The 22,983-nt window shown below is 39.0% G+C and overlaps 1 protein-coding gene across 2 annotated transcripts in view; it reads left to right on the top strand.

Annotated features, from left to right (window-relative positions):
* Positions 1-22,983, top strand: part of MYO16 (myosin XVI) — a 381,803-nt gene that overhangs the window by 19,677 nt on the left and 339,143 nt on the right. Inside the window, exon 1 of one of the 2 annotated variants that reach the window (XM_061472779.1) lies at positions 17,704-17,738. The exons of the other annotated variant lie outside the window; for it this stretch is intronic. The gene's annotated coding sequence lies outside the window, so the exon portion shown is untranslated. Of the gene's footprint in view, positions 1-17,703; positions 17,739-22,983 lie in introns of those variants that run through there. 2 annotated transcript variants of the gene reach the window in all.

The raw sequence follows: 22,983 nt of genomic DNA, 5'->3' as shown, positions 1-22,983 counted from the left end.
GCCACCCAAAATAATCTACAAATATTTTATGATGCCTCCTGGCCAACTGTTAGACAAATAGAAATGGGTGCAGCTGCAGCAACATCTGTTCTTATGGCTGTGAAGTGCTCTGATGCAGATTCAATCCAAAAAGCTGTCCCCCAGCAAGGTACCGCATACAGTAATGCAGCATATGCATATTAGCCTTCAGTCAAAACAGAGCTGCTCTTCATGCTGGAAAATGATTTGATTAATAGCTTAATTTTGTGCAAGTTAAATACCTACTGACTGACTGTCACTGACCCTAGCTCTAAATATCAGTCCATTTCTTAGGTTAGATTTCCCTTGTAAAAGGTCAGGTTTTACTGGCTGACTGGTTGCTTCCTTCCAGGATTAACTACCAGTGCCTAGGGAGAAATGCAAGAAAGCTGAATCCCAACTTTTCTGGTCTCTCCAATGTGGAATAATAAATAGGTTTGGAAAACCCAGAGAACTTCTGTAGTTTGTCTCCCTGCTACAAGGAAAATAAAATCTCTTCCTATTTTTTTCTCAGCTGATATTTGTCTAATTGTGCAGAAGCTGTGAACTTCAAAGCAGGACTTCTAGGAACAGAAGCTCACTGAGGCAAACTGTAAATCTGGATGGATGTGACTGCATGTGGTGCTTTGGGAAACATGGGCCAAGGGAAACTCATGGGGCCACTGAGAGACTGCCGAGGGGAGCTCAATGTGTTGGTTTTGGCTGGGGTAAAGTTCATTTTCTTCACAGTAGCTAGTATGGGGCCATGTTTTGGGTTTGTGCTGGAAATGCTGTTGGTAACACAGGGATGTTTTAGTTACTGCTGAGCAGTGCTTGCACAGAATCAAGACCTTTTCTGCCTCTCACCCCACCAGCACGCGGGATGGGGGTGCACAAGAGTTTTGGAGGTGATAATAGTTCACAGTTGACCCCAGCTGACCAGAAGGATATTCATACTATGTGATGTCATGCTCAGCAATAACACTGTGGGACAGTTGGGTGGGACATTAGTTGCTGAGGGACTGGCTGGGCATTGGTCATTTAGTAGTGAGCAGTTATTTTCGTTTGCATCACTTGTCTTTCTTGAGTTTTATTTCTCTGTTATTTTCCTTTTCATTACAATTTATTATTATTATTTCAATTATGAAGCTGTTCTTATCTCAACTGATGGGTTTTCTTACTTTTACCCTTCCAATTCTCTTCCCCTCATCCCATTGTGGGGGGAGTGAGCAAGCCAGCTGTGTGGTTCTTAGTTGCCAGCTGGGGTTAAACCACTCTACTTGGGGGCTGAACTTTGGTGCTTGCCTTGCTCCCTGTCAGCATGGTTAGGGGTTACCTGAGATGTAGATCCAGTTGAAAGGATTTGAGGTGGGTGAAGCTTTAACCAGACATTGAGGTGTTTTTAAAGTCTTCCTGTGATGAAAGCTTCACCTCCTTATGCTAGTGATTTTCTGGACCTTTTTGCTGGTAATTTAATTAAAAAAATTACAATACACTTGGTTGTCTTTTTGAATAATAGACCTGCCAGCAAGCAGGTGTGAAAAGGCTGTAAAGGATGTAGATCTGAAGCTGTTAACTTCTTGTTAGCACTTATTAGGTCAACAGGAGCAAGAAGGATATGCAGTTAGCAGCAGGGTTAGTACAAGAATTTGGTAGATAATACTGTGGATTAGTTGTCAAACTGACGCTCTGACTCAGTATTAGCATTTGTTGTGTAGGAAGTTCCTGTGTCAAGTTGTGTCACCAGCAGTGGGCTTAGAGTTAGCATTATTAGCAGTTGCCATCAGCTTGGTGTCAAGACTGCTTGTGCATCTGTTACTGTCTCCATCCAGTGGTAAAACTCTCCCACAGGATAAGCAATCCTGTCTCTGTCTTATCTCTTACTCTCACCCATGCCTCCCTTGGGTAGGGAAGCTGAGCTGATAGATTTGCCTTGCCTTGCCTTTAACCCCATGCTAGAAGTATGAGTTCTGCCTTGGCGGGTTTCATGCGCCAGGTTCTGCATGTGGGATAAACTTGGAGAATCTGAACCTGCAAGTTTTGGAAATCCACTGCAAAATCAGCACATCAACTCAGCAGCAACAGTTCTGCAGAGGAGTCTCTTCTTTTGCTTAGTTAAGCATCACCATGTATTCAGTGGAAGAGTTATTGTGCAGGTGCATGCTGTTCTTTGAGTAAATTCATTTCCTGCTAGTTCTGTGAATACTACATCTCGGAATGTGAAGAATTATATTAATTTGGGAATTTCTTTTGCTTTTCCAGCCTCTTATGGCAGGTAATGTTTGACTATGGAATCCTGTTCCATTTGCATTTTTTAATTTGTGCACTCTTTGATTACCAAAAATTTTATTATTGTTTGTATATCTAATCCTTTTTTGCAGTTTCCAGAATATGTTCACGTAACTGAATTTGCACATATTAGTACTAAAGCAGGAGCCACTAATTTAACAGTTACATTTGTTGTCTTGTTTTCTATTCCAAGATACTTGGTTTTAGTACTCAGAAATTTGCTTCTTGGACTTCTGATGTGCTGCTCTTACCTTAAAGTTTTTGGACGAGAAGGAAAATTGAGGAGATGAGTTTCAAATAGGTCTTCTGTAATTTTGAAAAACAGAAGGGTGAACTCTGTAATATTTTTTTTGGTCATTCCAGTTGTGCACAAAGGTGTATAAAGACAGAAATGGAGGCAGCAATAGGCAGGACAAACCCTTAAAAGATTTGCAATATATAGTCTTGTTTCACTAAGTGTAGCATCTTTATTATGAAGCTTTTTCTCATAGGGCTTAAAGTCTGAAGGAGTGATGAACTACCCTTAATGCTAGGTAACCTTTTTGGGAAACAATGGTGATCAGCACCTTTCAGCATTGTTACTCAACAATTTTTATGTGGTGTCGAGACAGCAAGGTAGGACAGCTCATATTTCCTGACAATGCTCCTCTAATCTGTCTACTACCATTTTTATCTAATGGGAAACCCTCCCTGCTGCCAAAAATGACAAGCTTGCCCATTCTTCTTCCCTTAATAACTGCTCTAGGTTTATGCTTGAGCTCTGTTTTTAAGTATCTGACTTATTTCTTGTGGAATCTTGATCTGATTTTATTCTATTATTTTAAAATAACTGTTTTCCATCATCATTGGATCTCAGAACACCATGCTATTGGCTAGCTTCCTTTCTTAGTGCGTTTTAATGATACTTTTGTTGCCAGAAACAGAGCAATACTATGTTCTCATCTAGCTGAATTTAAAACATCTTTTCACTGAAGGTGTTACTGTGCTTTCAGTGTTGTATAGAGCCTCATGCCAAATCTAAGTTCATGTCCTCTTAGCCTGAGGAAACCCTATAAATTCAATGTTAAACCTCCTACTGATTTCAGCACTACCAGGATAAACTGATGTGTTGAAGAGTAATGAATGAAAATGCACAAACATATCCACAGTGTTTCTGTTTGATTAGCCTAATAACCTACTAATGAATGGTTTGCAGACATGTTTTATTCCAAAAAGTCATATGTCACAGTTAATTTTTGCTCAAGGTGATAAATGATTATCATGAAAAATCACCATTGTCTGTGTTTTTCTTGAGAGCAGTTTTGTTCCATTCTTGTAAGTATTTGCAATTAAATAAATGTCTCCATGCAGATTAAAAATTGTGGTAATCCTAGATGAATTTGGGATTGGCCTTTTCTCCAGCTCCTATGCTGCATTTAAAGTAATGTCATATTGATATGAGTCCTTCAGTAACTTCTTACAAATACATTTGTCTTTTCCATTCCAAATTTATTAACAGTACTTCTCCAGAATCAGTGAAGTTACTGTTTTGAGGAAGGTAGGACCTGGGTAACAGACACGTGTATATAGTAGGGGGGCATATACCCATATATAGGTAGAATGCGGGCAAGAGAAACCCAGAAGGCATTTATGGAGCTCTTCCTTCAATTTGTTTTACCTGCATATAGTATCATATGCTTGGGCTATCCTGGTCTCTAAAAACTTAGAACAAGGCAGTTCTTCAGTACACCCTGTTACAAGATTCCTTGAAGGAAAAGAGTAGTTTATTCATACAAAACAAAATTTTTAATAGTGAGGTCTAGATGATGATGAGCTGTATGAGTTGCCTTGGTAACATAGTGCCTTTGAAGTCTTATGCCTACCTTTAAGACTTTAGGGGAGAGGGAAGGAAATGGAAAAGTTATCATTATGCAGAGAAATGTCCATGTCTTTCAAAGGGAAAGAACTTGCAGGGAACTTTTTGTTCCTCTGAATTCTAGGAGATCTTCCCCTCCCTGCGTGAAGTGGACAATAAAAGCTACGGTGATGCTGGATCCAACTCTTGTGAAATGAGGTGCTTGTTTTCTTTTGGACAAACCAAAATCTGTCCCTACTTAGAACAAAAAAATACAGTAAAAAATGTGATCGCTTTTGGTTACCATTTAACGGACAGATCAGGAATCATGATCTAGTATTTCTTTTTTGTAGTTGAGGTGTAGAAGGAGAATCACCAGCTCTACTGTATTTCCTTTCTTTTACGAGGAGCCCTGTTGTGTTTAAAGCACAAGAATCGGTGGTTCACCCATGGCAAAAAATGCTATATTTTGTGAAACTTGGGTGATTTAGTTTGTGGTGACCAGCTGTGTGCTCAGATTTATTAGCAATTCAGGAGTGTTTTCCCAAGGAGAGCCTGTGTGCATGGTTTCCCGAAAAACTTTTCTGTTCATTGGTGATGAATTGTTAGGAAGACAGATAGAAACACAAGGCTTTTGTGGAGCTTTCACTGTCTTCTCAAGAAGCCTAGCAATTTAAAAAGTTTAGGAGACTGACTTCAAAACCAGCATTTCTTCACTCCCTCTTGTGCAAATAATTGTGTATTAAGGATCTCCTTTTGTGTTAAATTGTGGAGTGTAGCTTTAAAAACTTTAGCAAGGTTTATTCTTGTTATGAGGTTGGAATATAAAGAGTTGGCTATGGCTAACAGCAGGATATGGTTTCTGAATATGTGAAACTATACACAAGAATGAAAGAGTTTAGTTAAATCCAAGTTTGCATTTTAAATTACAGTTGTGCAATAGAGGGAATGTGAATTTTGTTTCTTTTGTCAGCATTGCCTTCTCAGTGTTAGAAGATAAGGAAACAATGGAAAAAATAGAACTTTTCACTTAAATGGAAAATAGAGATGAGACCGCAGAAGAACATGTCTTGCTTAATGCCATGGAGATAGAATGCAGCAGTTGACAACCACATCTCAGTGACTACACACGTCACAGCCAGTTCACTGTGTTGTGAATTTGATAGGCTGTCTAATGTTTCCACGCAGTGCCTGACCTTTCAGTAAAAACGGATTCTTTTGTTGCTCTTCAGGAAGGACTTGAGTCAATATGTCTAATCAATTTTCGGTATTTATAGGTATCAGATAAGGAAGGCTGTTATCAGTAAAGTGCTAAAAGCTGTCTGTAGTGCAAGGAATTTGGCTTGGTAAGCCTTCCTGTTTCTAGTTTTGGGGACTTTCTGCTGTGTAGAAGACAAACCCCAAACCAGCTGGATATGTTAAATAAAGAACTATGGAGGATTTAAGTTGCTCATGTTTGTTGCAATGCAGTCACAAAGTTAGTTGGACCCTAGTGTCAAAAAAAACCCACCGTCAAAATTAAACTCTAATGAAAATGCATGTGCAAAAGCATCCTATTGCTTTTGTGTTTTTTTTTCTTGGAAAAGAATGAATACTGTACAATAGTAGGAGACAATTATAACGATCTTTGATTTATTGGCATCTTGCTGAAACAGATAGTGAAAAAGAGAATTGGTGTAAACTGCTTATGTTTTACGATGCCTCACTTTTTATTAACTGATCTGTAGGCTCACTCCTGCAGAGAGGATACCTTTTGAGTTGGGAATTAATCTGATATAATTTGATTGCTCAGTACTCTTATCAGTCTTTCCAATTGCTCAGCTGCTGCTGTATATTAACAATTGCTTCCTAGCCGTGTCCGTTATTCACCTCCTGGCTTTGCTGCCTGGCTTTCAGCTGTCTGCCACTACAAGGGCTAAATGGGTCTATTATGTAATACGAATGAATGCCAATTTGCTCATCTCCCTAGAGCAACTGCAAACAATATATGGGCTTAGTGTTGGTATAGCTATTTCCAAGCAATTATTATGTATTAGTAAAATCATCTTTATGGGCTGAATTTGTTTTTGGAGTAAAGTTGAATTCAACTGTTGCCCATCCTGGTTAGATACTTCACAATTAAACTCCTTATTTTTTTATATATAACTGTGCTCAGAGCAGATTTGTTACTTAAAATCAGAGGGGGTGTCAGATGTGATTTTTTTGCAAAATGATTTGAATAATATTTTCACCATATTTCATCTGTGGATATTGATTAAGGTAGATTAAAGAGATGCCAGACATACTAAGCACATTATAAGGGACAATCAAAATCCTGCAGCTTTAGCATGGTGAATCAAATCATATTACCTTTGCTATAGCAAAGCTGGATGAGCTTATATCAGTATGTTGGAATCAAAGTAACAACTTTGCTACATGAAAGCACAAATAAAAATATATATTTGATAAAATTCTAAACAGTCTTTGACAGAAACACAAGGAATAAAGCTGTAGGGAAAACCAGTAACCATACAGACCAGACAGCCCATTACATTATCTATTTCAGTCTTATTGAATGCCATGTATTAAGACTCCTGAAGAAAATAAGGCTTGGTTGTGACAGCTCTTGGTTTTCATAGATGTTTTCATAATTGTAACAGCAACTGATAACTCTTCTGTGTTTAGTGAGCACTAGATGCCAAATATACTCTTGTCATTTTCAAATATATGAGGAAGTAAGTTTTCTCAGACTCAAATTAATTTGACATATAAATAAATTTCCTAAAACAAACAGTGTAAAAAAATACTCTGTCATTTTAAAGGCCTGTTGTGAATTGCCGAACAAATGCAAAACAGTGTTCCCGTTTCTTCAGGTGTTTTGTGAAGACGTGAAAGTGAAGTCTTGAAGGACCTGATCAAGGAAGGATCAGCATGACTTTGTGTAGTAGCTTCTAAAGCTAACATGATTGTAGTTGGAAATATGAAAGTAAGCGCTGTGTGCTCATTCAAATTTGTTAACCCGTTCATATGAATGAAGTCATACAGATACGTAACTCTTTTGACTGTGTCCCAGACAAGCTATTCTTTAATATTTAGTATTATATAACTCGCTAAATGTATGTAATGTAGTCATTAAAACTAACAATGTTATGGGTACAGGATCTTCCTAATCTGAAGAAGCCAGAGGTGTCACAACCCTTGTAAAAGTTGTTCCTGTTTCACTGAATTGAGCTGTTTTAAAAATTCTCGTTAGAAGTCTTACCTAATCCTTGTTATGCAATAGAAATCTGAATCCCTCTTTTGTAATGTCTTTCTTCCCTCTGATTTTTTTTTACCGTAACAGAGTGTATTAAAAATAAAGTTATTAGATATTTAAAAGACTACACTATGCAGTGATAGTAATCTTTGATAATATAATAAATACCTGTTTGCCATTAAAGGCAGTCTGCTATCTATCTGTGTTGGCTCATCTTAAGGAAGAGAGAAGGGTACAATCAATCAAAAATAATATAATGTCATAGCAATACATGTCAAGCCTAAAGTAGCAACTCTAATAAAGATCTCTAAATACAGATAAAGATATCGCCAATTGTTTTACTGGGCTTATTGACTTGCAGTCCCTCCATTTTCTGCTTGCACAGCTTGCCTGATGAGACCTGATGATTGCTTATGTTGGCATCATTTTATTTGCTGACAATCCATTTGTCTGTCTGAATCACCCATTTTATCAAGGTAATTTTCTGTTGTTGCAGTGCTGCCTGCTGATTTATTTATTTTATTTGATTTTTAAAGACTGTTTTGAATGCTTTTATTCCAGAGTGTTTTACAGGTCTCAAGGGATATTTGCTGGTTTTTACAGACTAAACTCCTGAGTCTTAGCAAGCCAAAATTCCATTTGTACAGAGCTGAGTCTCTGCTGTGAGAATATAAAGGTGCATTTTAAAGGAATTATACATAAGGACTGGAATCTTTATGTAAAACTGGAGCTGTCATTTCTCTCATTTGGATTAAATTAACATAACTAAAGTTGAAGCTAAAACCATGTTGTATGACCTTTTTGTTTTAATTCAGAGCAATCCGACTGGAAGCGCATGTGGCAAATATGACTGGATATAAAATGCTTTTTGAGATGTGGCCTTGCTCAGAGGAGGAGAAATGATTCCGGGCACTGCATGAAGTCCAAAGCTGTGACTGTGTAGCACTTGACAGTAAGGTCTGTGAAGTACCCACTATATCTTTGGATTTCTGGCCCTGGGAAATGCCCAGTCTGGAGAGGAGACCATGGTAGTTCCCAGAAGGTGATTTCTGACCCTTAGGAAAAAAAAACCGTGTGCTATTGCAACTCAGTGGCTGTGTGTGTTGGCTATGTGTGACTTGTTACAGTTGAATAAGTAACTAACATATTGCTTTTATTCTGGAAGTTGCATTGGTTTTGCATGGCAAGGTTTTGATAGCAGTGGGTGCTGCAAGAGTGGCTTCTGTGAGAAGTTGCTAGAAGCTTCCCCCCTGTCTGATGGAGCCAGTGCCAGCTGGCTCCAAGATGGACCCACTGCTAACCAAGGCCAAGCCCATCAGTGATGGTGATTGTGCCTTTGGGATATCATGTTTAGAAGGTTAAAAAACTGCAGGTGGAGAGAGAGGAATGGGACTCTGTGCAAACTGAAGTTGCACCTTTGTTCATGTGACTGCAACTTTGATGTTTACTAAGAACTTTTTGCCCTGATTTCTTTATTGGTGAAATGGAGGACTAGGTTCAGGTTCAGACCTGTAATAAAATTCCTGTACCATGATCAGTTGCAATTTCCTTGTTTAACTTTCATAATAACACTTAGGAGTAAAGTAATTCTTACTCAGTTTGCTCAGTAATTCAGTTTAGTGCAGTTGCTGAGACCTAGGGAACAAAAGGGAAGTGAGGGTGGGTATTTCAGTGTCTTTTCTAAACCTTCATGTAGATTTAGTTTAGGCTGTTAGTGACATTTAGATTTGGTTATTGTTGAGTTGGTTTTTGTTTTGTTTGCACATTTATAGTTTTGGGATTATTTAAAGGTTAAGTATTTACATAGAAACTGTACTGCTACTGTACTATTCCATGTTTTCCAAAATGAGTCCATGGGACACATGCCTATGGGAATGATGCTGAATATTTTCACATATTCATGCCCCGTTTTTGGCCATGAATTCGTAGTCTGTCTATGCACAGATAGCTCCCATCTGGCCCCTACTTGAAGTCCTTCAGAGGAAAGCAGATAACTGTGCTGGTATTTGAAGATTAAGATTCTTTACTGAGAGGATGAAGGGGATGGCAGACAGCAGACCAGTCGCTAATGTTTCATTTTGCATAGATGCCATTGCAGTGTACTAACCAAGAGTTCCAGCAAAGGTCTATACATTGATTTTGTACCCAGATGAAATAACCTCTCACACTGGGCAGAATGTAATTTTTCTTTCAACACCTTTTTATAGCTTTTTACATTTGTCAAAGAGAAAGCTAAATAAGATAATTAATATTGCAAATTACCCAAAAGCGTAGAGCCATCTCAGATTTTGCTAGAAGACAACCACTGCCTAGCTACTTGCACTACTGTAAGCATGGTCCATAAGCAAAAAGGCACGGTTTCCTAGTGGTATGTGCAGGTGGTATGAATTCATTTTCTTCTTTAGTCCCTCCCCCTATTCCCCATCTCCCCTGTTTCTCCTGCAGCCCCTCCCTCACAAAAAAAACCCAACAACAAAACAACAAACCAACAGCTGGTGTCTTAGTGCTGTCATTTGAAACTATTTTTGTAGAATCATTACTGAATGCAGAGTACTTGCATCTCCTGGAATTTGGGATAACTTGTTTTGGTTGAGAACAAATCTAAGCCAAGTTATAGGAAATGGTAACAGAAAACCTTTTGCCTGTTCTGCACAGTAAATGCTGCTGTTGCTGTGCTGGAGCACAACAGAATTCACCTTATAGCAGTTTCATAACTTGTGTTTGCTTGTTGGAGCACATAGTCGGGAACAGAAACAGCTTTTACTCAAAAATACTTTTCTCCATGTCCCTTCTGATCCACATCTTTTCCTTTATATAACCTAAGGAAATCCCAGACCAAAACGCTGGTTTCAGCTCCGCTGGAGAGGGAAATTAAAGCCCTTGGTTGCTAGTCCATGCAGTAGTTTTGTACTACATTTAGTACTTTTGTGGTACATCTCTGATCACCAACCTTAGTGTTTTACAGCAACGTGGCAGTAACTGGAATTCTGACTGTGAGGCTCGTGCTGTCTCACTGATGTGTTTTGCACTTTGCCTAAGGCAAAGGACAGCATTTAACCTTTGAGTTATGCACAGTGGTTTGAAACAGGGGGGATGTAATTAGGTTGTAGAAGGAAGTGTCCTGGGATGTTACTGCATTCAGATTTCAGTCCTAAGGTATCACTGATCTCCATTCTGCTTTCCTGTATTACCTGGGATCAGACCTTCTGTGTTCTATGTGACTTGTCCAGGAGCGTCTGAGGGCAAATAAACTGCTTTTCACAGAAACCTTTTTTTTGGTCAAGCCGTGGTGCAGCCTAGGTCAAACATAAGGATATTTCCGCCATGAGTAAGCACGGTTGTGAAGCAGTTAGCAACTTGTGAAGATAAAAGAGTCAGTCAATGAGAGTTTCAGCTCCCACTCATACTACTGCCCTGGATGGTTGCCTACTCTCCTTGCTGTGATGCAGATCTGTGTTTGGGGAAGCCCTGATTTGCATAGTATAGATGTGATAGACTTTAGAGGCTTTAAGGTCTCTGTTGTTTGCTGCAACAGAGATCCTGCTTTTGTCCTAACACCTTTTTTTTTTTTTTTGTTTTGGGTTTTGTTTCATACAAATGGAGGAGACACTGCCTCCAGTTAGTAACTCACAGCTGCTGTGAGCCCCCGCTGTTTGGGGGGAGGTTGTGGAGGCAGAAGCTGCTGGAGGATCTCTCCCTGCTATCTGACTGGCTCAGCCATCACTGCCCCTCTTCCAAGGACAAAGCACCATCCTTCTCCCTTACCAGTCACCAGCCAGTTTGCTGGTGGGTTCCTGGGATGGCATGGATCGCCATTCCTGAGGGGAGAGAGGGCCTCCAATCCCTCCAGGCCACATGTTCCAATGGGAAAGCTTCTTAAATTGAGTGCGTGCTAGCACAGTCTGATCTTTGATTTGCATATGTTTGCTTGCAATGGGCAAGAATGCTAGTGAAGCCCTGAATTTTTGCTGTGTGAGTAGTACTGTTTGTTTTTTCTGGTTGTTCAAAAACGCCCAGAAGCATTAGCTGGAATTTATAATAAAATATAGCCTGGTTTTAAATTTGCGGCAGTAGCAATTTTTACGATTAAGCTAAGACCACTACAAATTATATACTGTGAGGGTCATGATGAAAGATTGTTAAATGCAGAGATAAAAATGGTGATGTTACACTGGTGGCTTACTAGTAGGGAGCTGAGATCAATACACATTGAAAAATTACTCTGTATGTACCAGGCAGCTATTCACCATACCCTGGGAGGTGAGCAGCATTGCTTGGCTAACATGTTACCATGTTGCAGAGTTGCTATGGCAATATCAAACCAATGAATAAACCACATCACAGAGACAGGGAGGTGAGTAAGTGTGAAATTGATTCTGTGGAACACAGGAATATGTGGGAGCCAAATTGGTCAAGATAAAATTTCTGGTAGGAAAAATCTATTTCTTTTCACACTTTCAATATTTTATTATAGTGACTTAAAAAAAAAAAAATCTGAATTATAAGTATTTTTCATTTGATGCTATGTGTTTCAGCATACATAAAGCATTTAAGAAATGTATCTATGCATAATGGATATAGCTAAATGCTAAAAAGTGCATGTTTTTAAACAATAAAAATAATTGGCAGTCATAATTCTAGGTAAGTTAACTTGAGTGTAAGTTCTGTAATCAGCTGGAAGCTAATACTGGAGAAGTATTTGACAGCATGCTTTCAAATACATAAGGCTTAAACTTGTTCTTTATTTGTGAATGTGCAATATAGTGATACAAGCCACAGAAATGGTCTAGAAATAGTATGCATTTTGAATAGCACATAGATATAACAAAAGACGTATCTATGCTTATAAGTGGATTGCACAAATATTGCTCATGCTTCATTGCCCTATTTTGTCAATTAATGTGACCAGTATTTGGAATGTTTTCGGAAGAGTGTAATTTCTTCTTTCCAATTATTTTAAAACATTCTGTGAGAAGACAGTTATACCAAAATGTGCTATCAGCAGTATATCTGTGTTACCTAGGGAAAATAAAATGCATATCAGACATTTTTAGTTAGGATTTCTGTTTTACTAATTCATCTCAGCTCAGTTGGACAATCAAGTGATGGTAAAGCTTTTAGTCCTGAAAGGTCCTGTTGTAGAGGACTAGGAAGTTGTTTTGTTGTGTGTGAGTTATAAAATGTCACACATTGATATTTGTTTGTGTAAGACATAAATCTGTTTTTATAACACTTTTTAGGCCATCTGCTAGTTTTAGGCAGGAAGAGTAAGTACTTCTGTGAGGTTCAGGGCTTGTAGTTCATATGCTATTAATTTGATCTAAACTTGCTGTTTGTTTATAGCTTAAAAAAAATGTGATGCCTTGCATGAACATTTTTGTTTCATCTGCATCCCCCCAGTGAGTGTATTTTCCTGTCCAAGCCCTTTTTATTTTATTTGTTCATGCAGAAAGATATGTATGGTGGCAATGCTAAATTAAACAGCATTAAGTTAAATTTAATTTTATTTTTTAAGATGCCAGAATGATTTTCTCAGACACATTCAAGAAAACTAAGAATGTAGTTTGTCCAAAGTGCTATCGTGTCACATAAAAGCCACTTTGCTGCTGCTTTGGTTTTTTTAGTTCGAAGCAGAACTAATTATCTTAATTTATTTACAGAGCAGAAACCAATATTTGTTTGTGTTAACCCTTTTGTCTTAGATTTTAGAGAACAGTATTTGCCAAATTACTGGCAAAGAAGTTGCTGACCAGTGCTTTGTCCATTGGGATGGAACAATAAGGCAATGACAAACACAGGGTGAATGTTGGCTGAAAATGGAAGATTTTGTGATTTGGAGTTTTTAAGATAGGAATAAAGCTCTTCTGTGGCACAGTAACATCTTGAAGTCTTTCAGTTCAAAGAAGTGGCATGTTTTCCTGCATTTCCCTGCAAGTGTTAAGCTCTGACTAAAGAATGTTCCTAAACTCAGTTAATGTGATGGCAAGCAGCTGCATCTCCAGAGATTGTTCATTTGTATTGTTTTCAGATGTGAGCAGAATCCTCAAATTAAGCAAACCTGGATAGATCAAGGTTAAACATGGAAATAAAATTAAAAAAAAAAAAATGGGCCAGGAGCTAGTTCATGCTGTAAACCATATATGCATGAATTGTCTGTCTTCATTTGGCACTTACTGTTCTAGCTGCGTGAGACTGGCCACGCATCAATACCCAGCATGGGCTTTGCAGAGCAAAGTTGTCATGGTTGAAGCTCCTGCCCACTGTGTGGCTCAGCTCTCCTCTGGCTATGCTTATTGGGGAGGGACTCTTTATTAGGGACTCTAGTGATAGGACAAGGGGTAACAGGTTAAAACTTAAACAGGGGAAGTTTAGGTTGGATATAACAAAGAAATTCTTTACTGTAAGGGTGGTGAGGCACTGGAATGGGTTGCCCAGGGAAGCTGTGAATGCTCCATCCCTGGCAGTGTTCAAGGCTAGGTTGGACAGAGCCTTGGGTGACACGGTTTAGTGTGAGGTGTCCCTGCTCATGGCAGGGGGGGTTGGAACTAGATGATCTTGAGGTCCTTTCCAACCCTAACTATTCTGTGATTGCAAGGCTGGCCTGCATGAAATCGGGCACGCAACTGGCATAGTGGAAATGTTATCTTTGAGACAGTGTGCTTTCAGAAGAGGCCTGTTTTCCACCTACTGCTTTGACTTCCTCACTTTTAGTGCATGTGGTGCCAAACGTGCAGAAGATCTGTTGTTGGTTTGAAAGCAAAGGAATGTGTATTCCCAGGCCTGTCTTTCAGAAAGCCTGCTTATTAGCAGATCTTGGTAAGTAGCCCAGTGTGTGCACAACCACTGTGTCACTGCAAACAGTGGTTTATTTCCAAAATCCTTAGAAGCTGTTTTTAAAACCCAAGTTCTTAGCGAGACAGATGTAGCTAAGAAAAAAGCCTTTGGGGCAGGGAAGGAAGAAGTATCTCTTTAAGTAGGCCAGAAATATACCCCAGATCAAGTGGGTTTCTTTTCTCAGCAAAACATATTGTTTCCCCTTCAGCTTTTTATTTCAGCATTTTCTCCTGTAAGATGAAGTTACTTAGGTTGGCTGTCCTGAGTTGAGCTAGCCAAGGTAGCTTTCTATCCCCATCTGTGAGTGGAAAAAACTATATCAAACAGTGGTACCTCCTCTTCCTGCCCTCTGAAGCAGATGGTGACAGGAGTTCATTTTGGCAGAAGTGTGTATCCAGTCTTGTATCATCTTAAGTGCTGTCTAAAGTGACAAGTGCCATATGTTTCCTCAGCAGCATTAGTGTTCCTGGCTGGCAGCTCTCACCATTGCAGTGCAGTGCTCAGAAGTGTAATGTAACAGCACGCACAGAAATTAAAGGATGCAGGTTAGGAGAAATGCAGCAGGCATCCACTTTAGGTAACCAGTAGGGCTAGACACCATATGGCATTGGAAATCTATGTCTCCCTGGACTGCTTTCAGGTGTGTGATACCCTACACTGTGTAATTTCATCCCAGCCCTTCCAGTAAAACTCCCAGGTATGTGCGTAATGAAAGAATGGGGAAAAAGTGCTGACTTTAACCCAGTAGCTAACGACATATAGAGTCCAGAAAACCCTGATTCGTACACTCTGCAAGATTCAACAGAAGGGAAGTGTCATTTTCAGTAAATTTCTGTTTGCTTTCTTTTATACAGATATTGACACTTATGTAGTCTTGTCCCAGTCTCTTTTCTTTTCCACTCACTGTGTCTGACCTTTCTTCAAAAAATCCCATGGGCTGGCAAGGTGCCACTGGGAACAGCATGGATAGTGCAGTACAGCCCAGGGAGGATAAAAAAATGGGAGCATGTTCAGGGCAAGCGGAATGTTTTATAATTCTTCTGAATAATATGGCTTTATATGCCAAAATATTTTCATAGGGTTGTAACCTCACTGGATAGGTAGCTTTGTGCAATAACAAAACTGCTTTGTTTTGTCATAAGGCAACATCAGGTTTGCTAGAAGTCCTTGCTTATGTGTAAGTCATTGCTTCTTACACCGTCAATCCTTGTATTTTCACTCGATTTTACTTTTTGGTGTACAGAGAAGGGAAACAAAGATAAAGTCTGACCATGAGAGTTGTTTTTGGTTGGTTTGTTTGTTTGTTTTTTTTTTTTTTCCCCATAGAAATGGTACTATCTCAACCTGTGTAAGTCAACAGGCTGAAATCAGAATTATAATAGTGTGCTGTCGCTTTTTATTTACCTTACCTTAAGGGTAAGGGACCCAAGCTATCATCTTCGATCTTCATGTGGCTTTCTGTAGTTTTTTTTATTTTTCTTCCATACTTCTTCTTCAGTTTTGTGTCAGTGGTCTCCTCCTAAATTTTTCTTTTGTTTCATTCCCTTTTTTGTATATTCTGTTGTCTTTTTTTTTTTTTCCAGTGTGGTAGACTGCTTCTGTGCATTTGATAGGTAATCTGCTACAATAACTGTCAGTATGTGCCAATATCCTTTGGATTAGTTTCCACTGAGACACTGACTTGGTGCTTCTTAAATTTCTGAGGTGAATTATCCTTGTTCTTTGATTTCCCTTCTTCCTTCCTTATGTATATTCATCTCTTTAGAGATATTTTAATACAAATAATTTGCGCTTTTTTGGTGTTAAAGATTTCAGGAGTAGCTTTCTGAGATTAAAGAAGATACTCAGGTAAATGCAATTTTCAGTTTACTCCTTAGTGCAGAATGGGACACCTGGCTGGGACCATGGATAAGATCTGTACTTTGCACCCCTGCCTTCATAATTTTTTTTTTTTTTGGAGTTGTACTCACTTGTGATCTGGTCAGATCTGTGCAGTGTGGGCAAGGGCACAGAACAGAAGTCGGGGAGAGTCTGGGGAAGGCTGAGAAGCTGTTCTGGCTTTACCTGGGGAATGTGTTTTCTGGTATCTGCTGAGCAATTCTGCAAGAGTATTTGATCACTAATGCCCTATGTATTTTCTTTGGGCTTGGTGACAGTCTCTGTCTGGCCCTTCTGGAACACAGGCTCCTCTTCGAGCGTAAAAGTTGCCTTGGCAGCTTTTCTGTAGGTTTCAGGAACATGGAGCCATTCATTTGGTAAATCACTTATTGCAGCCGTAGGTGCCAGCCACCACTCTTTCCTGCACAATTGCCAGTGGTTTCTATGGTTTGGCTTGTCTTCATTGAGACAGCTGGTTTTCTCTGTCATTCTTATGTGCATCTGTTTGATTAAAGCTGTATTTTCATAAGTTTTTCCGACAAGCTGTGTTGCCTGCAGTTAATGTCTGTTTTTTGAAGGATCATGTTAGTAGTTGATTTAATTAATTGATATAACTGTATTCTAAAAGCTTTTGTACCTCTATGTGCCACCTATATCTATTTGTTGGCTGTTCCTTCTAAATTGCTATCTTTTTATACTGTGCTACTATAAACCAAATAAAGCAGTAGTGTAGCTTGTGTGATAGGTTAGGTGGTGGAAACAAGAGCAGAGATATAGCAATGAGTTTGTCCTCCCTGGCAGTTTAAAGAGAGTCAAAGTACAGAATTACTGATCTTTTGACTGAATCGCTGTTGTGACACTATTTACGTTCTTCCTGCAGTCCATGATACTCCACTATCCGTTCTGCAGTACTTTTTGCCTGCGTGTTGGACCAGAGATCTACCAGAAATCCCACAGGATTTTTTTCATTCCTACTATCTTGCCTTGTCTTTTCATAATCGGGTAGCCTGAGGACTGTCAGCTCATCTGCTGATAATTAATGAATTGAGCTGTGTTAGTAATGGCTTGAATGCACAAGTTTCCAAAGGGGCACTGATTTTCTGACTTTTCAGTACATGTGGTATTTACTAATTAACTTTATATGCACCATATTTTAATTTTTTTTCCCCTTTCCTATGGTAGGGAACTTTATATATTACAAACATGGGAGAGGTTTACCATACAAACGTGGTGGACTCCAGTAGACCAAAAAGCAGAAGATAAATAAATTGGTCTCCATCTTCATTGTTAGTTTGATTCAAAAACCCTAAAACAGTAGAACAAATACTGTGTCCTTTAGGGTTATGTTCTTACGCGTTTGCTATGCCTGTAGTTAGCAGTGAAGCTGAGGTTTTAACTGTCTTCCTCTGCTACCTAAACATTTTGTGCCTGGTTGTCTGTGAGAAAGTCACTGTTTCCTTTCAATGCTGATGAAAATAGATGCTACAATATCTTTTCCAAGAGTGCACCAAGATCTAGGTATAAAGGTCCCGGAGAGTGCTTCACCAGGGCAGAAGGCAGTGTTTGACCTGTTCTGGTTTTTTTTTTTTTGTTTTTTTTTTTTTCCAGCTTTCCTGACTCTTCACTGTACTGAGCATTAGGGGAGTCTGTCTTTGGTGAATGGTGTAGCAGGTATGACCAGGATTACTTGACATTAGAAAAATTGCAGGATATGCCTTTGCCAGATCAGGAGTCTTGACTCTAATCCTGTATGATTATCAACTGTTTTAATTACATGCCGATTACATTTTCACTTTACCATTTACATTAACTATAGCAGAATTTACTTCTTGCTTTTAAAGTGCTATGAAGTTTTGCTGTTGCACTTAAAACCTTGCCATATTCCACATAATTGCTTGGCTGAATCTGTCTCCACTAAAAATCATATGGGATTTTTGGATTTCCATGCAAATTAAGTGAATGTGAGCAGAGCTTTTCCTAGGAGATTCAATTTGTCATCTATAGGCTTTAATATTTATATATACTGAACACTCCAGTCTGTGAACAAAGCTGTGTCAGTTGAAATATATTCTATTCAGTAGAACAGGTCATTGCTTCTAGTATAGGTCACTGGTGAGAAGTTGCTTTCACCACAGAATACGTATATACTTTTTAGAAGCATGTACTAATAGGTTAGTTGGCATCTTTTTAATTGGAGTAGGCAATTTTCTTTGTGGTATTGATCAGAATTTCTAGGATTATTTCCCTCTAACAGAACTTCTGGCTGCTTTCTATCTACTATAACTTCTGAGTTTACAGCTTATGCATGAAGTCTTGTCCAGATAAAGATGCCTTAAATGAGCTGTGAATCTCTGGAAGATGAAACTTTATGGTGAATTTCTTACATTGACGGTTTCACTGTAGCATGTGGAATTGCAATTTTAAACCTTAGGTTAAACAAGATGTCCATAGATGTTCATTGACCTATGCACTTCACTGCTGGGACAGAAAGTTACGGCTAATTAGAGCATCTTAAATTTTGAGCATGTTGTAATTCTTTCAGAAGCAGCTGGGCATTATAGTCCCTTCCTTGTGCACCTAAATAGGATTTTGAAATACACAAACATTTCATAGAAGAGTTTTTATGGAAATTACTGTTGCTGTTTTTAAGGCTTCACAGAGTTTTCCAAATTCTGTGCATTCTTACTAGTACTTTGGACACGAGCTGGAAATGTGCACTTGCAGACCAGAAGGCCAACTCTAGGCTGAGCCGCATCAAAAGAAGCGTGGCCATCAGGCCAAGGGTGGTGATTCTGCCCCTGTACTCCATTCCAGTGAGACCCCACCTGGAACACTGCATCCAGCTCTGGGATGCACAGTACAAGACAGACATGGGCTTGTTTGGGGAGGTCTAGAGAAGGTTCATAAGAATGTTCAGAGGGATGAAACACCTCCCTGTGAAGGAAGGCTGAGAGAGTTGGGGTTGTTCAGCAAGGAGAAGAGAAAGTTCCAGGGTACACTTTATTGAAGTCTTTTAATATATAAAGAAGGCTTGTAAGCAAGATAGAGACTTTTTGTCAAGGCCTGTAGTGACAGGACAAGGGGCAGCGGTTTTAAACTGAAGGAGTTTAGATTAAAATTGGACAGAAGTAGGACACTTTTTACAATGAGGATGGTGAGACACTGGAACAGATTGCCCAGAGAAGTTGTGGATACCTTATTCCTGGACCTGTTGAGGTTAGGTTGGGTGGGGGATTGAGCAACCTGACTGAGTGAAAGATGTCCCTGCCTCTGGCAGGGGGATTGCTCTATATGATCTCTTAAGGTACCTTCCAACCCAAACTGTTCTGTGGTTCTATGATTCTGTGACCCCCTAGTCCTGATTATTTTAGCTATGGAAAAAGCAAAATAGTTACTTCTAACTCTTGTGAAAGGTATTAACAATGTAGTTCAGTAATTTGGACAACTGAATCAGCTACTATGTAAGTTGGTCACTGCATCTGGGGAAGAAGTGCCTCCAGAAGTTGCAATACTAGAGCAGAGTAGCTTAAGAGAGCAAGTGCTCACTGAGGTTGTTCATCAGTGGTTTATGTTCATCTGGAGGTATGAAAGGGAAGTTCCTTTGTAAGATACTTTTGTTGTTGATGGTGAAGAAAAATATTATTTTATTGTGTAAATATACTTCAGGTGCTTTTTTTTTTTTGTATTCTCCCTTGTCCTTTTGTTTTCTTAGGGCATTGAGTCTGCATTCTTCTGCACAAACTGACTGTAGATATTGTGAAAAATCAAAGGATGGGGATTGATAAAGAAGGTAGGCAAACTAGTTCTGAGGCTGAAATAATGTAGCAGAACACAATTCCCCCCCCAGGCAAATCAAAATCGGTGCCAGTTTTTCTTTCTGAAAGTTGAATGGTGAGACACTCAGGAGCTCTTCTACTTCCTCCATCTCCCCTCTCCCTCCAATAGAAAAAGCTCTTCATGAACCCTTCCCTAGATCTTACATCCTGGGAGATCTAGTTTAAATAGGAAACTTTAATCAGAACTGAGTAAAATGCAAGATACTAATCATATTTTCCTACAACCTTTCCTTAAGGATAGTAAGATTGTGCCTTCTTAAAATGAGAGAATTAATACTCATTTTTTACAGAGATGCTCATCAGGAGAAATCTGTTGCGGCTTAGAAGCATAGTCTGGCAGCCTGCCCTCTGAACTCGAGAAGGCATGGCACCATGCCCAGACTCTTTTTCTCAGGGCTTCAGCTTTTTCACATGGCTGTGCAAAGCCAGTCAATACTTTCTGCTAACCTTGGTTCTCCTGCTGAAGACCCAACTGTACTACCTAGAGATTTCTGTTCTTTTCAATTTAGAATTCACTCCTGCTTCTCATTGTCAGCTTGCTTCTGTAGCCAATGCATCTTAGCATCTTAACCTTCTTAGAGAGGCTGATGTTCTTAGCTCAGCTGTTGGATGGCTTTTCTAACCTTGTACTGCTTTTTGATGAGCCTCAGGTAGGGAGTAGATGATCCCTGTGTAATTGCTGTAGTGATGGTCTGACTCGCCTTATTATAAGCTCAGCCATTCTGGAAAATGTTAAATGATTGGGTGCTTTGGTAATGCATGCTGTCTGAGTACTTTGAATCAGATATTTTAGATGGATTTAGTTTGCTATTAAGTGACTGGATTACCAAAAGTTTTAATCATGCTACAAAGGTGACCTTTCAAAAACATTATTTTTTGATTCTTGTAAAAGGAATTAAGCTTTCTTGGGATTCTGTTGCTAATGAAGAAAAGGATTAACAGCAAGCAAGGAGATGACACCAAATAGTAGGGAGAATACCATACTACGGGCATTTTGGAACGATCCAATGTGGATAGTCAGACAGAAGACAGAACTTTTAAATGTAGCTGTGTTAGTTGTGTTAATTTCATTTTCAAAACAAAACACTGAAAAGATGCTATAATATTGGAATTTTTAATAGTAGTATATTCTCAATCTCTATAGATGGTAACTTTAAAAGTAGCAAAATATATACTATGTGGTATGAGCTCTGCTCAGTAATTCCAAGAGGAAAATATGCAGAGTTGATGTCAGCTAACAAAAGGTTTGTCATGGACTCTTAAGCCTGCCTGATGCTGCCAATCCTGAAGTATTTTGTCTTGTCTTTTTGCAGTACTTGTGTGATGTATCTTGTGAGTTCTAGGCAGGACGCAAAGGCAGGTGGCAGATACGTTACTTGACAACATTCATATATCATATTTTCATTTGCCATATTTCATATGGCAACAGAAAGTGGAATCAAACAGAACAAAGACTTCAATTCCACTTACAGGCTACAACAAACAAGAACTATCTCATGCATGTCACCCTGGGAGAGTACAACATGAATTTTGTCGGGTCTGCACTAGTAAAGGTCTTGGAGTCACCATCAACAATTCCCTGGTATTATCATCTTAGTGTAGCAGCACCAGCCAAAAAGGCTGTTAGAATGTTGGGTATCATTAGGAAGGGTATTGAGAACAAGACAGAGAATGCCTTCTCTGTATTTTGCTGAGGTGTGCAACTCTGGTGTGCCAAAATTGGGAGTTACCAGGATTTGAACAAATTCCTAGTTAATGCTGAGCATTGTACGCTAGAAGGGAACCTGGAAGGAGCAGCTTCAAAGTCCTTCGGCTGTGGAGCTACTTAATAATTGACTGTCCCATAGATGCTTTTTAGGAATCAGCTGTCAGCATGGACTTGAGCACCAGCAATGTGGAAACTAAACAAGGGTTCTTTGCCCTGTGTGTGATACAACACTCATTTGCTTGGTTGAATCAATGTTACTGGCATCTTATTATTAATAAAACTAATTTTATAAATGGAGGAGAGTTGCTTGAAACTAAATACACAGGTGTTTATGGGTGGGAGACAAGGAAAGGGTTTTGCAGCATTTTCATTCATGGCATCTCCCTTCAAGTGGAAGACATAGCTCCAAAAAAGTGACTGAGTATGAATAGCTGAAATATCTGCCTTTATTAGTATAAGCTGTTACAAATGTCTCAGAGCAGCAGCTACCCTCTCTGGTTCTTAGAGACTTCTGCAACCATATTGAGATATTGATACTAATGTTGCTTCTTGGTTTGGACGCAGGCCGTACAAGAGACTATTTATGCCTTTAGGATGAATGTGATAGCTGAGCGTATCCACTGTATAACATTATTTTGTTCAACAAACTTGAAATCTGGTGTCAACAAGCTTGTCTGTATCAGAGACAGAACTTGTGGGGTGATGTAAACTACCTAGAGATCTCATAGCTGTCACAAACTAGGGATCATCTTTCTCAGTCTGTGTTTGTGAGATCTTGTTCAGCATAAAATGTGGAATGCAGTCAAGAGCTGTCCTTACCTCCCCTTCAGTCACTTAAAAAGCAGCAGGCCATTGAGACTGCTGTTCTTTTCGCTGTATCACTAAGGCAATTTGCTTATTACTGCCTCCTTTCTACACTCTTGGCACACACAGCGCAAGTTCTGTTATGACATAGTTGTAAGCAATATCTGCATATTTTCCCAGTGTGATCATTTGAGTCTATTGAGATCTGTTTTTTACTTCTGAGTTTTTAGGAAAGACAATAAATATATTTTTAAAAACCTAAATAAATCCCAATTTTACTTATGGGACATAGAACTGGAATTCTGTCCCTCACAGTTTCATTTTTCTTGCTCTTTCGGGACCTGTTTCAAGATACTAACAATCCATCGGGGTTGCATACACAGTAAAAGAATAAAATCTCTAGTATCCACTGAACAATGCGATTATAACTTTATCTACTTGCTTTAAACCATGTGTAAATGAAGCCAGTGTTTTGCCAACACTATTCACTTACTGCATTGCTATCTCATTACAGAGACTAATGACATTAAGAGTCTTTTTTGCTTGTTTTGATGGAGATTTGCATAAT

The sequence above is a fragment of the Pezoporus flaviventris genome, unplaced genomic scaffold (genome assembly GCF_033815535.1).
Source record: "Pezoporus flaviventris isolate CSIRO_AGI_PZ_B2104156 unplaced genomic scaffold, CSIRO_AGI_Pfla_v1 ptg000072l, whole genome shotgun sequence".
NCBI classification, from domain to species: Eukaryota; Metazoa; Chordata; class Aves; order Psittaciformes; family Psittacidae; genus Pezoporus; species Pezoporus flaviventris.
Note: the sequence above shows the minus strand (reverse complement) of the source record. Positions and strands in the feature narration are given on the sequence as shown.